General features: G+C 46.1%; 1 long non-coding RNA gene across 1 annotated transcript in view; it reads right to left on the bottom strand.

Annotated features, from left to right (window-relative positions):
* LOC119268894 overlaps window positions 1–14,232 on the bottom strand; it is a 53,388-nt gene extending 39,156 nt beyond the window's left edge. The window contains exon 1 of the long non-coding RNA XR_005133363.1: window positions 14,101–14,232. This is a non-coding gene — a long non-coding RNA (uncharacterized LOC119268894). The remainder of the gene's footprint in view (window positions 1–14,100) is intronic.
* Window positions 14,233–15,060: the final 828 nt, after the last annotated feature.

Below are 15,060 nucleotides of genomic sequence, written 5' to 3'. Positions count from 1 at the left end.
GGTTGACTTAAGATAAAGAGTGAGGTGTCCATATTTGAGGGACTTTAGCGTAATTGATATATTGTGCACTCATGGTTGATCAATTTGTTTCACAATTTGTACTATGAGATAATAATACTTTTGAACATGCGTGATATACCTTGATGTACCGGAATTACAAACCTAAGATTGGAATTTTGGAATTCGACTCCATCATTAGCTTTTGTAATTCATTTAAACGGAGGTACATTTTTTAAGCCGGGATTTCGTGATTTCCAATTCATATATCAAACCTAGAGATATACACATACGGGCATGTTCAAACTTTATAATCATCCACTTTATTCATACACATACACATTTTTGCTTTTGTCATCATATTTAGGATAAACACATTTGGAATTTCATTTGAATTGGACCGTATGATGGTATTTGCTTGTAGTAGCTCAATGATCCATATTTGAATTGAATGGAAAATCTAAGTTTCGAGTTGGAGACATTGATTTTCAAAACTTGCACATTTTTTTGGCGTGCAAAACAAACAAGTTGTCGACCAAGATATCATAGTCGGCCGTACGAGAGCAAAATACTTATAATTTTAGGCACCAAAAGCTTTCAAACTTCCCGCTCACATCAAAATATCACGCGCCTGAAAGTTTAGCCCTGCGATATTCCTATTTTACCCCTACCACATGAACAGAAAAGGGCTTCTTTGGTAAGTCCATTGTTTTCCCCTCTTTGCCCCCAACATTCTTCCCCAGAGCCCCGCCCTTCCCCTCCCCGACCCCCCAACCACGGCAAGCCGCCGAATCTAGTCCTCCGCCGCAGCGGTGGACCTCACACCCTGCCGGATCTACCTTCTGCACCTTGGAACTATCATGAATATGCAACTTGTATTACTAGGAGGCCAAAGCCATCATATATATGATGTACATGAGGATGCCAAAAGGCAAGAATACAAAAGGCCAAAGGCCATCATCAATATAACTCTAACACCCCCCCTCAAACTCATGGTGGCTCGACAACACTGAGTTTGGAGAGATGAAATCTATGTTGTGCTCTAGTCTGTGCCTTTGTGAAGAAGTCCGCTAGCTCTAACTCGGAAGGCACATACTGAAGAGCAATAACATGATCCTGCACAGCAGCGCGCACATAATAAGCATCAACACCAATATGCTTGGTAAGCTCATGCTTCACAGGGTCCGGCGCAATACTGATAGCACCTGTACTGTCAGACAAGAGGGTGGTAGGTGTAGTAAGAAAACACCAAAATCCTCTAGTAGCCATCATAACCAAGTCACCTCTGCCGTCAGAAGAGCCATAGCTCTCAACTCGGCCTCTGCACTCGAACGAGAAACTGCAGTCTGTTTCTTTGTCTTCCAAGCAATGAGAGAACCACCAAGAAAAACACAGTAAGCAGAAAGTGAACGGCGATCCGAAGGATCACTAGCCCACGTAGCATCTGAATAGGCCTGGAGTTGTAACGAGCTAGAACGAGGAAAAAAGAGAAGATGAGAGATCGTGCCACGGAGATATCGTAGAACACGAAGAAGGTGACTATAGTGAACTGAAGTGGGAGCGGAAACAAACTGGCTCAGAATATGGACAGGATAGGAGATATCCGGATGAGTGATAGCAAGATAGACAAGACTCCCAACAAGATGACGACAACGCGTCGGATCAGACAAGAGCTCACCATCAGAAGCACGAAGGTTAACATTGAGCTCCATAGGAGTCTCAGCAGTGCGCTCGTCACTAAGAGCCGCACGAGTAAGAAGATCATGGATATACTTTTCTTGGGAAATAGAAAAGCCATCAGAGGAGGAGGAAACCTCAATCCTAAGAAAGTAACAAAGGGGACCAAGATCAGACATAAGAAACTGCTCACTGAGACGGGCCTTGACAAAGGCAATGTACTCAGAATCATCGCCAGTGATGATCATGTCATCAACATATATAAGAAGAAGAGTGCGACCACGAGCAGAAAGGTGGACAAACAACGCTGGATCATGAGCACTGGGCGACAAACCAGCTGCAGTGACCACAGAGGCAAAACGCTCAAACCAAGCGCGGGGGGCTTGCTTAAGGCCATATAGAGAGCGACGAAGACGGCAAACCATGCCATCAGGAACTGAATACCCAGGTGGTGGATGCATATAAACTTCCTCACGCAATTCACCATTGAGAAAGGCATTCTTAACATCAAGCTGAGACACGGACCAGTGGCGAACAGAGGCCACGGCGAGAAGTGTGCGGACAGTGGTCATATGGGCCACAGGAGCAAAAATCTCATCGTAATCACGACCATGCTCCTGCTGAAAGCCACGAGCCACAAGACGAGCTTTATAACGCTCAAGAGAACCATCAGAGCGAGTCTTAATCTTATAGACCCACTTACAAGTGATGGGACGAACACGGGGGGGGGGGAGAGAAACCAAGTCCCACGTGTCATTGCGCTCAAGGGCAGCAATCTCCTCTGCCATCGTGAACTGCCATTCAGGATGAACAATAGCATCTCAATAAGAAGTCGGCTCAAGAACGGCTGAAAGACCATAACGAGAAGGAGAATATCGGTCAGGGGGCGGACAAGGCAGAGAATGAAGACCATAAGTCGTATGAGAGGAGTAAGACGACACACTAAAAGTAGAGGGCACATCGGTAGACTCATTCACAACACATGAACGATGATTATAATGGAAAGGAAAGGACGGAAGAGGTGGAATCACTTGAGGTGGAGACGGGGAATGTATCGGTGATAAAGGTGGAGAAGGAGAGGCTATCGGCGATGAAGGTGGAGAATCATGCGACGAATGAGTAGAAGAAACTGTAGGAGAGGACGACGTCGGATCTGCAACAGCAGGATGAGGAGTAGGAATACTGGGCACAGAGGGAGGTGTATCTGGAAATGTAAGAAAAGAGATGTCCTTCGTAGAAAAGCCGAGGAGGATGGACGCGGGTAGAAGGGACGATATTCATCAAAGGTCACATCCCGGGAAATACGCATCCAGCGACCGACATGATCCCAACACCGATAGCCCTTATGCTCATCATTGTACCCAAGAAAGACACACTCAACAGACTAAGCGGTCAGTTTGGTGCGTTCACGAGTGGCAAGCAAAACATAGCAGACACAACCAAACAAACGGAGTGCCGAATAATCAGGAGAATGACCAGAAAGACGCTCGAGAGGAATACCACCTTATAGAGCAGCAGATGGATGAATGTTGATGAGATAGGTGGAAGTAGTAACAGCCTCAGCCCAGAAGTGAGGCGGAAGAGAGGCGGCGATCATCATCGCACGCGCCATCTCAAGAAGGTGACGATGCTTGCGCTCAGCCACGCCATTCTGAGCATGATCACCAGGGCAAGAGAACTGAGCAAGAGTACCTTGCTCAGCAAGAAATCCTCGCAGCGCATAGGAGATATACTCACCAGCTGAATTTGTGCGAAAAACACGAATAGGAGTGGAAAACTGGGTATGAACCATGGCAGCAATTTTTTTGTATATAGATAAGACCTCACTACGAGAAGACATGAAATATATCCAAGTGAACCGAGAAAAGTCATCTATAAAGATAATATAGTTGCAATGACCCCCTTTTGAAGCGAAGGGAGCCGGACCCCAAACATCAGAGTGAACGAGATCAAAAGGACGCTCGGACACTGACTCGCTGTGAGGATAGGGTAGCTGAATCAGCTTACCAAGCCGACAACCCATACAATCCAACGAAGCGTTACCAGAGACAGACCCCAGAACACCACGATGAACTAGAGACGAGGGACGAGAACCACATAAATGGCCAAGACGATGATGCCACTGCTGAAAAGAGCTGGTAGATGCAACAACAGGGGTTGCGAGACTGGCAGAGGTGGCAACAGAGGGAAGACGAAGCCAGTCAAGCTCCCAGAGACCATCAGAACGTCGAGGGCCAGCACCAAGTAGAGCGCCCGTGCGACGATCCTAAACAGAACATGAATCAAAGTCGAGAATGACCCTACAACTAGAGTCAACAATCTGACCACCAGATATGAGCTGCATGGTAAGTCGAGGAACATGAGCGAGAGAAGGAACATGAAATGAAGAAGTGCTAAGAGTGCCTCGACTAGCTACAGGGAGGGGAGTGCCATCAGCCGTGAGTACACGAACAGGAGAGTCGACGGGTCGAACGAAGGTCAAAGTGGAAGAATCATAAGTCATATGAAAAGACGCTCCGGTATCAAGAATCCATGGGGATGTACCTGAATGAGTAGAAGGTGGTTTCTCAGTGCCACAAGAGTCAGTCACAGAACCTGCAGAAACTGTCGGTGAAGAATCCCAAGCATCAAGCAGGCATCGCAGTTGTGCAATCTCATATACAGACAGGGACATGACAGAAGAGGTCGAGGTAGAAGCATCTGTCGACGATGAGCAGTCGCCACCACCCGTGGAAGCCGAATGTAGAGTCGACCGAGAGTAGCGAGTCGACATAGAGCCACATGTGGAAGCCACATGGGGAGTTGACATAGAGCCGTCACCGCCATGCGCACAAGCTGCAATAGGAGTCGATGTAGAGCGACTAGCAGCATCGGTGGATGTCGCAATAGGTGTCGAAGTAGAGCGACAGCCACCACCTCCAAGTGGGCGAGCACCAAGCACCGAGGGACGACGTATGTGTGAGACGGGATCAATATATGGAACACCGTCGTTAGTCTGCGGGCACGGACGAAGTTGCAGGCCCGACCGAAACATCATATCTGTTTTGTCTCACTCTTTTTTTGTCACTTTTTTTTCTCAATTAAGCTGACCAGATGGAAGGTCAACACGACCTGGGGAGGCCTTCGCGCGGCCCGTCGTATTCGACGACAGGTGCGGAACACCGGCCGGGGTGGAGGGTGCACCAGTGGACCTGGAGAAGGCCGGCGGCGGGTTGGAGGAGCAGCTGGAGACATCAAGGCGAGAAGGAGCAGCTGGATCGCGCCCGTGGGCGGCAGAAGTGAAACCGGGCCACGACGACGGGCGGGGCCGGATGCGCTACCGTGGCTGAGCTTGAGAGCAGAGGCGCGGAGTGGGCAAGCGGACAGGGCTGGCGGCCGGCGGCGGCATCTGTAGACGACCGGCGGGGAGTGACGGCTTGGGCGGAATCCGGGCGGGAACAGAGATGTTGCTCCCACTAGTCCTTGTCCAGATCGAACCCGATCTCTCGCAGAGGACGATGGAGTCAGATCGAGATCGATCTCTCGCAGATCAGGTAGAGATGTAGAGCAGCGGCAGCAGAGAAACAACATGCAATGGAATGCGGCTGCCAAGCACAGCAGCGGATGGGGTGGAGCAGCGCAGCCGGAAAAGAGGAACACGGCGGCGCGATTGGACTGAGCACGAGTTGCGGCATGTGAAGGAAAAAAAACCTAAAGCTCTAATACCATGTCATGAATATGCAACTTGTATTACTAGGAGGCCAAAGCCATCATATATATGATGTACATGAGGATGCCAAGAGGCAAGAATACAAAAGGCCAAAGGCCATCATCAATATAACTCTAACAGGAACCCCCAACTGCCAACTCACCACTTCACCGGAGCCGCTTCAGCGACTGGCTTGTCCACCGCTCCAGATCTCCTTGACCGCCATCATGGTCCACCGCACCGAATCTGCTTAACCGGCGCCCTCGTCCACCACAGCGTAGGCCCTTCACTGACTCCCTCGTCCGCCCCTTCGCTGGCCCTTCATACAAGCCCTTGTCCGCCGCAACAAATCCGCCTCACCGAAAGCACTGTACAACGCGCCCGCCGAAGCCTTCGTCCACTGCACCGGACCCACTCCACGGACGCCATATTCAACTCCACCGGCCCTGCTTTACCGACGCCGCAGCCTCATCGGGTTATTTCGATTTGTACTTCGGTTTTTCTCTTTATCGTGCAACTGTTCACTTACCACAGATGAGCTTTCTTGTATGTCGACAGGCGCCGCAACCGTAGCACCGGAGCCGCTTCAGCGACGATGACAGCCGGCCCAAACTCAACTGCAACACGAGCACCATCGACGATCCTTAGCTATCAAGTATGATAACGATACCCATACGCCGCCGAGAATCAGGTACTATTATCCAACGGCCAGCGCCTACGTTCACTTTCCTAGCATAAGCACCGCACCTTTAAATTTCTTCAGGGCATCATTCAGTTTTTCATTAGACGCGTTATTCTGCTTGCACCTGTAGGGCCATACTTCTGGCAGTGAACATGCTACATGTGCTAAATTATATACCAATGCACATATAGTTAATATGCTTTAGTTTTGTTCTGATGCCACCTGTTGGTTCCATGAGACTGCTTAATGTTCTCTATGCTTAATTACACATCAGCAAACTACCATGTGGTTCCGCTGCTTTTTGTTCGTTTTACCCTACATTTTCTGATGCTAGCTATTACATCACTGCTCCGAGCCTCTGTTCATTACTTGTTTGTGTATTCTTGATCTTCCCAAGTTGCATGACTAATTTGATGCTTCTATTAATTATGGAGCTGCCAACCCCATCAAGCAAAATATTTGTTCTTTTGGGGCTGGCACCTCGAACAAGCATAAAGATAGAGGGAAGCAGATATATTGTTGTGTATGCACACACCCTTCTTTCATTAGTTTAGATGAACCATTGATGATCAATTTGGACCAGTGCATGCGATTAAAATTAATTTTACCTAAATAGATGGTGCAAAATAAAGTACAACAACTAGATTTGCAACCACGGGATGCTGACGATATCTTCAAAGAACATTGCAACAGCAGCTAGGCTTCACAACAACATATGGTAAGCCAATGTGTTTTAGTACATGTGAAATGTAATGCGAGTGGGTGCTTTCTTGGCTTGTGCCCTCAATGTGTAATCCTACCGAATTACAAATAGTTCAGTTGTCTGCTTTGCTATATTGCGTGATTTGAATGCTTATTTGTTGTTACGCTATACCTGAGTTGGCCAATATGTCAGCAGTGCCTGCTGTACTATCGTAAAGAAATGCATGCCTATTTCATTTGAGTCCTTAACTTTTCCTCTCAACTTCATCACAAGACTGTCTTTGTAGTTTATATCAGGCCACACTGTTAAGTGCTTTCTCAGATTATTTCAACTGCTTAGATGCCTTGGCAACTTAAATATAGCAGTTGTACACTCCCTTTCAACTAGGGATGTCAACTGGGTCCCGTTTAATCCTGATTAAAGTCCACTAGTGGTATGATAGTTCAAAAGAGTTTTTGTTTTTTGAGGAAAATGAACTAGGGAGGTAGCAAAAACTAACTAGATGGGACTAGCGGATGTCGTTTATTTGCCACTTACATCCCTAGTTTCATCTTACCATTTTAATTTCTTTTCGGATGATGCTGCATCGAACCATTTAAATATAGTTTGCCATGCTCGGCAATAATTCATCCGTCGTTTACCATGTAAGCTTACTGCCTGGATCATACAATAACTATCTCTTACTGATGTCCAGCGGAAACCTTTCAGGATGCCGTTCACACTAGGACACAATGTACAACCCCAGAATCTATTTGTGGAAGCAATGCACCATCCATGTTACTAGATGGTAGCAGTTCAGAGGCAACACCGCCGGAGAGCAGTCTGAGCATAGATATTATAGTGCTTGAGGCTCTACTAGAGGCAGAAAGAGATGGTGTGGCTGCCATGAATGAGGTAATCTTTATCTTGAGGCTGGAAATTACGGAATTAGTGGCACACATTATGCAAGCAACCCAAGAATTGGAGGAAGTAAGAATGTTGCATTTGAAGACAGAGGAGGTCCTGCTGTTTCTGCTATCTGAAGCCCAAGGTAATCCCGGTTGTTCTTTAGATACCAGTTGAAATTGTCATTAGATTATTGTACTTGCATGTTGTGTCATGTCTCTGAATGGATTATGTTGCAAGACCCCCTATATTGTCCATGTGTTGTAATGATCCGAATTTTTTAGGCGAGGTAATCCTCAGTACTTGTATGATTGACATAAGGTGAACTATTTTTCGTGTGAGCATATTGTATTGGATGAAATAACTGTTTGACTCAGAGTGTATCCAACCTACTGAATTCGAAGATCACGGCATTTCTAAATCATAATCATATATAAAGGTGGAATAAATCTTTGTTGTGGTTTTGAAAAAATAAATAACAAAACGTATAATTATCTGTGGATATTCGTAATCGAATACAAATTGGATTAGAATTTAGTTTGCCAGGTCCCAGGGCAAACGTGAATGCTAATTCTCCCAAGTTTTGAACGAAGCGGCTAAACACCCACTATAATTTGTGGGCTGCCCGAAGCAAGTGTTCGCGAGATGGAAATTACTATCTACCCCTGACACTTCACATCCTTATCGACCGGATTTACACTGCTGTCGATAGGGGTAGACTTGTAACTTCAATCAGACGTGACACGACGGCCTCTGAGCCCATTCAGACACGGTGGGCGCCAAACGTGGGCGGCAAAACACATTTGATTCAAGCTCGTCCGAAAGACATGTGTCTCTTCCTCCATTTCCCCATTCATACACGGTGGGCGGCAAAACAAACTCTCCTCGTTCGAAATTGATGTAGGCTAATATTCTAAATAGGGGCAAATGTGTAACTTCCATAAAACGTGACACAATCGCCCTACCTGTCAGCCCCGTTCATACACCATGGGCGCCAACCTTGGGCGGCAAAACACCCTCTCCTCACCCGAAATAGTTACCGGCAAATATTTGGGAGATGCGAGATTGCCGTCCTATCCCCAACCGACGCGATGTCCGAAATTTTAAACAGGGGATAAGTTTGTAACTTTCCCCCATTTCAGAGAAGCGCATCCCAAAGTTTGAGATCCCCCCTCCCCTCCATTTCCCCATTCATACACCGTCGGCGGCACGGCAACCTCCGCATTGCGGCCAGCCTCCTCCGTCCGCCACCCCATCCTCCACCTTCCCGGAGCCGCTACCCCTACCCCGTCATCCACTGCAAGAGATGGACGTCTCTCATCCACGGCGCTGGATCAGGATCCTTTCATCGCCTCCTCTCCCTTCATCGGCGCCGTCGTCCACCTTGCCGTTGCTGCTCCTACGACCGCCTCATCCACGGCAACAGGATATATCCCGTGACCCGGCCGTCTACTATCTAAAGTATTCTTCCCTGCCGCTAACAGCCATCACACCCGCAACACCCTCAACATATCAGCATAGGCCTACACGGCGTCGCAAGAGAGGTGGTACTCTTCCATATGTGCTTAAGTTATTGATCTCACTCGGAAAATAGATCATAATTTGTTTACTGTACTTTTCTTGTCCATACCAAATCGTAGTGGCTAGTTGAAAGCAAACATTGGTTGCGAAGTAGCTTTATCTAGTTTGCACCTTCAGATCCGCCATGGCATGGGCACTATACTCGTAAAGCTTATGGTTTCCCCCCTTTATATTCACTACCATCATCGTACGTGCTTCGTGTTGAGCTAGCACTGCTCCTCAAGACCTCAACCCAAAGCTTACGTGTTGAAATACGAATCTGATATGATGCTCATATCACTAAAACAGAGAATGTTTAATTGGTCACCTAATGTTCCTATATTCGTTTCGAAGAGCATGTGCGCCACCCACTGGTCCAGCTAGTTCCACTTTCCTGATTTTTCTCTTGATGCTAAGGGTTTTCCCCTTTTATCTACTCCCTCCGTTCGGAATTACTTGTCTCGGAAATGGATGTATGTAGAACTAAAATACGTCTAGATACATCCATTTCTGCGACAAGTAATTCGGAACGGAGGGAGTACTCTACTATGATCTGCGTAGGTGCTTTCTGTCGTACTAGCATTACTCCACCCTTCAAGCTAAACAACACAACACTCAGAATTCGAAAGCTTAGTTGTTCAAATATGATTGTGATATGATACTGATATTAGTTAACCGACACATTTAGTTGGTTAGCTAAAGGTCCCACTTGAGTTTCCAAATGCATGCCGCGACATATAGAGAGACAACATAATTGCATTTGTTTGTCACTTGTTGACCGTACTTTCTTGTCCATACCAAATCTTAGTTGTTATTTCAAAGCAAACATCGGTTTCTAACTACCCTTTGCACGGTTTGCAGCTTCAGATCTGCCATCCCACTACCACGGTCAACACTGTACTCATCATGCTTATGTTTTCCCCATTTTATGATGACCACAATCAGCCTACGTGGTTCGTGTCGTAATAGCACTGCTCCACCCATCGAGCTAAACAAGCTTAATTGTACAAATTCATATCTGATAGTATTGCTGATATTAGTAAAACTAAGAGATGTTTAATTGGTTAGCTAAATGTTCCTACTTTAGTTTCGAAATGCATGTGAGCAACATATGGAGAGACCGGAAAGAATAGTATTTCTCTGTGCACTCTGGTTCATCATGGGTGGACAACCGACATTGTATTGAAAGACTTGTAATATCTTCAATCTGCTTGCTCTTCTGCTCTTGTTTAAGATGATACTCTTCTCTTGCGGTCGACTGGTCAGGTCGAGTTGTTCTCCCTTAGTATATTTTGAATCTGTCAGGTCAGGTCGACTTGTTCTTCTTTACTATATGTTGAAGCTATCATCTGCGAAGTGTGATCACTTCTGGAGCTCTCATATTTTGAGTAGTAGGCCACATTATATTAATGCACACAACAAATTACAGCATGCATGGCATCTTTTAAAAGAATTGCAGAGATAGCACAAAGGGGTTTACAGGGAGGCAGTATTGGATTAGAATCACTTCTACATTACAAAGAAAATCTCACTTGTTTTTATGTTTTCATGCATGTCAGATATTGAACATTATCAAAATGAATATGAGAATGGGCGCACGAGAGGAATATTGCGGAACGATCCACTGGCTAACAAACTTGGCATGATGGAGGATGGCCTATCTTATTCACCCATCAAGGTGCTTGCTCTAACTTTGCAAAGTTATATTGGTCGCACATATTTTGCATCTGACCTCTTGCACTACTTCTACTTTGTTACACCATATGCTTAGTTTAAGCATCATATATGAGTATATGCCATACCTGTCCATTTTCTGTACCTATTCCATGTGTCGTCACACTATGTTTTTCCAGTCAAATGTTGTTCTTTCATAATAGATGTCCAAAACGAAGAGGGTGAGTGCAGATCCTCAAGGAGTACAAACTAGGTATTTGGAAAAGGTAGTGATACCTGTTAAATCCGATAGATCAGCAGCCACAGAAAACACAGGCCCAACTGTACCACACTTTACCCCTACTCTAGTGGCCAAACACCTATTAGAACTGCTGGGAGCCCAACGTCAGGTACTGTCTATGATATCAATTCAAAATTTGAACTCCTAAATTTCTGCTTGTGCCTTACCTTCTCTCTTGTATGAAAACTAATTTCAGATGAATCTCCTTGCTCAAAGGATCATACGATCTCAAAACAATAATGGGTTCTCCATTGCTCTTCTGAGTACCTCTCTCCCTTTTGCCTTGTAATGCTGTACTTAATTAATTGCTATTTGATTATGTATCATCGGTCTGCACCTGAGCTTCATTATCCTCTGTTTCTTCCAATATTATTTGATCTATATTTACTCTTTGCAAAATGTAGAATAATGGCAACGCTTATAAAGAATTTTCTTTGGGGAATTTATTGAATTATCCTTCCATCAACATGGAGAAGGTCTTTGTCCAGCCCGTGTTAACATGTAATGTAAGTTCATCCTTCTCAAGCCTTTAAACTTTGTTCTAGTATAGATTTGGATAGGCATCATTTCCTCCACTACTGTTTGCTTTGATGTTTACATCTGATTGGATGTTTGCAACAACTACCTGTTTCAAATTGTAGTTGTAAAAACATGTTCCTTATGCAGAACAGATCCATTTATTTGCTTATATAATTGTGAAACCTGTTACGTGTCTTCGTGTTTCTCTTTCAGACTCGTGTCTCTTACGCCAGGCAGAACTTTAGGGAAGATAGTGAGCCAAACCATCTTGAGGACAGCGAGATGACCCCAAGGTCCTGTCTTGATGAAGACAGTGAGTTGAAGCTACTCACCAGCAGGTGTGGGACAACCTCTGTGCAGTCGCTGCCTCAATCAGTTCGACTTCTTCAGTCTCAACTGAAAGCGGGAAGGCTTGCTTCAGCTTAGCTCCGACTTGAAGTCAAAGATGCAATGAAGATGTCAAAGGACTGCTGTGCGCACCATCATGCCTTAAATCTAGTGTTGATGCATCTATCGTTGACACAACTGAGGTCTACTCAGCTTCTTCGGCTATTTGGGGGGGGGGCTGACCTGGCCAGGCCTAGTGCCTTCTGAAGTGCTCTCGGTTTTTGTATATTCTTTTGTCGGCGCGTTTATTTGCACTGGTGGCGAACTTTGATGCCCAGTGGATGTAATATGTGTGATAGCCGTGATAGCCTAGCGTAAGTTGCTTTCTTATTTATTTCCTTGTTGTCTTGTTTATTTGTTTGCTTGTAGTCATTACAGTTCTTTTTCCGCGGTTTGCTAGTGGCTGCAATAACCTATTTTTTAAAACTAGGCCACAATAACCATGGGCTAATATTTAATGTAGTGACGCTGGGCCTCCTACGGGCCGTAGAAAGAGTGGGCCTTCTACGGGCCGTAGAAACAATGGGCCTTTTACGGGCTGTAGAAACAATGGGCCTTCTACGGGCCGTAGAAACAATGGGCCTTCTACGGGTCGTATCATTAATGGGCCTTATACGGGCAGTATGATCGATTGGCCAAACATGAGCCAATAACAGGCCACATTATGGCCGTAAACGGGCTAGAGTTGGAATCGTCCGTTCATGGGCCGACCATAATGGGCCATCGTTAATAGGTCGTATTTAATGACGCTATGAAAACAGCCCAACATATTAACGGACCACAAACGGGCCGACTGTAACCACGGGCTGAATTTGGCCCACAAGCAGAAAATGACAGTAACGGGCCGTAAGTAAACGAATGCTGGAAATGAGCCCAAGAATAAATGGGCTCTGAGAAGGCCGAAAGATAACATGGGCTGGAAACGGCCCAACGGAATAACGGGCCGTTAATGGGTATATAAAGTGATACACTGTTCATTACGGGCCAATTTCACCACGGGCCGTTAATGGGTGTAAAGTGATACACTATTCATTACGGGCCAGTTTCACCACGGGCCGTTAATAGGCCAAGAGTTACATAGGGCCTCATATGGGCCGAAAGATGTCATGGGTCATACATGGGCCAGAAGTGAAAACGGGCTGGAATCATATTGGGTGGCCCAGATGACGCTACTGGGCCTAATTCGGATAGGGCATAACGGGCCTTGGGTTAGCGGGTTGTAAATGGGCTATATGCGAACATGCCGTTAACATGCTTTACATGGGTCGGCCCGCCACCTTTTGACCAAGTCAAACGGGCCGGCCTTTTCATATGAATGGGCCTCTGTTGGGCCGTGCCACATGTCAACGTATCATAGGCGCCTTGTGTCCAATTAGTGGATGACATCTGTCCCAACGATGAGCCGACACATGTTTCCTCCAGCCAATGATGATTTTACACGTGGAAAATCCCCATTGGTCGGGGCTGTTAACGGGTTATCGGATCCAAAACCCGACCCGATAGCTTAACGGCGTTCCGTTACGGTGGATGCCACATGTCGGTCACCCTTGATGAAAGTACTTATGTGATGCGGGATTTATCGTCATGGAAGTGGACACTTCCGTGATGATAATTTTGGTAATGTCATGGAATACTTCTACGACAACACAGGTATGACTATCTTGATTCTGTCATAAAATCGTCATGGATGTACATGCATGACAGAAAATGCGACCTACTGTGACAAACACGTATCATCACAGAAGTGTATTTTTTGTGTAGTGCAACCAGGAAGGTCCAGCGACAACTTCAAGATGGATCCACTAAAGAAATTGAACGCAACTAGGAGCTACTCGTCACAGTGACAACTAGAGCTCAATCTGGAAGCACAAAAAATCAAAAATATACAGGAAGGATCCACCACTACATATACATCAAACCACACACCTGCAACGTTCAAAACATCTTGGAATCACAACTACACAGGGGAACATACAGGATTCACCGGATCTAGAAAAAATCAAACAGGAAAAACAAGGGGAGGAACAAAGGGGGGAAATGATACTTACAAAACCAACCATGGATGGAGGATGAGGAGGGGGACACATAGCTCGCAGATCAACACAGGGGAAATGAGGAGCGGCCGAAGTCAAGCGAAGCAGAGAAGACAACATAGCCGGATCGCCATGGCATCGATTTCGCCTCTCTGCATGCGCTTGAGGAAATGGAAGCAAGGATGGGAAGGGGGAAGGAGGACCAAACGCCTAACCACCAGCCCGCCCTCGGGAGATCAACGACTTAGATCTCCAGCCAAAAATCGCCATGATTCAGTGCCTCAAGCTCACGCCGCTCGAAATGGGGAATGAAAACGGACAAAGTCAGCAGCGGAGAAAAAGGAAATTCGGGGGGGGGGGCTGACTAGAACACGCTACCCGTCATGATTAATGGGTCTTCGGGAGAAGGTTGGGAGCCCAATAACAAACAACCAGGAGAAGGAGGGGGGAAGCACGAATCTTGACAGAAGCATCGAATGGGCAGAAAAACGGATGAAAGTGAAATGATTTCAGCCGGATGAAAATTAGCATTTTCCTATATTTTTTCTTTGTGACCGAGCATGTAAAAACTAAGTATACTTCGCCTTTTTGGTTTGATCGCGCAATGATGCGATCAGCTGCTGCTGTCAGATCCGGCACGCGCTTTCGAACGGACATATTTGAATTTCAAATTTACTTTATTGATGAACAACTTTGGACGGCCGGCTCCCATATCCGTGTTCACGGACGGGTTCCCTTGTCTTCGGACGGATACGATATCCAGTGTACAGATAAACATTGAAGATGCCCTTACAATGAGTAGAAAGTAAGGGCGGTGATGAAGCTGCCACATCTTGCTCCTGCGTACATCTCCATCGTCCAATACGACGGCAGTAAAATCTGCTGTCATGTTTAGGACTTAAGTCCTAGTAAACAGTGAATATCACTCTCTTTCTAACCATGTGCGCACCGCAGGTTGGTTCGCACGCAACGCCA

Source organism: Triticum dicoccoides, chromosome 3A (genome assembly GCF_002162155.2).
Source record: "Triticum dicoccoides isolate Atlit2015 ecotype Zavitan chromosome 3A, WEW_v2.0, whole genome shotgun sequence".
Taxonomy (NCBI): domain Eukaryota; kingdom Viridiplantae; phylum Streptophyta; class Magnoliopsida; order Poales; family Poaceae; genus Triticum; species Triticum dicoccoides.
Note: the sequence above shows the minus strand (reverse complement) of the source record. Positions and strands in the feature narration are given on the sequence as shown.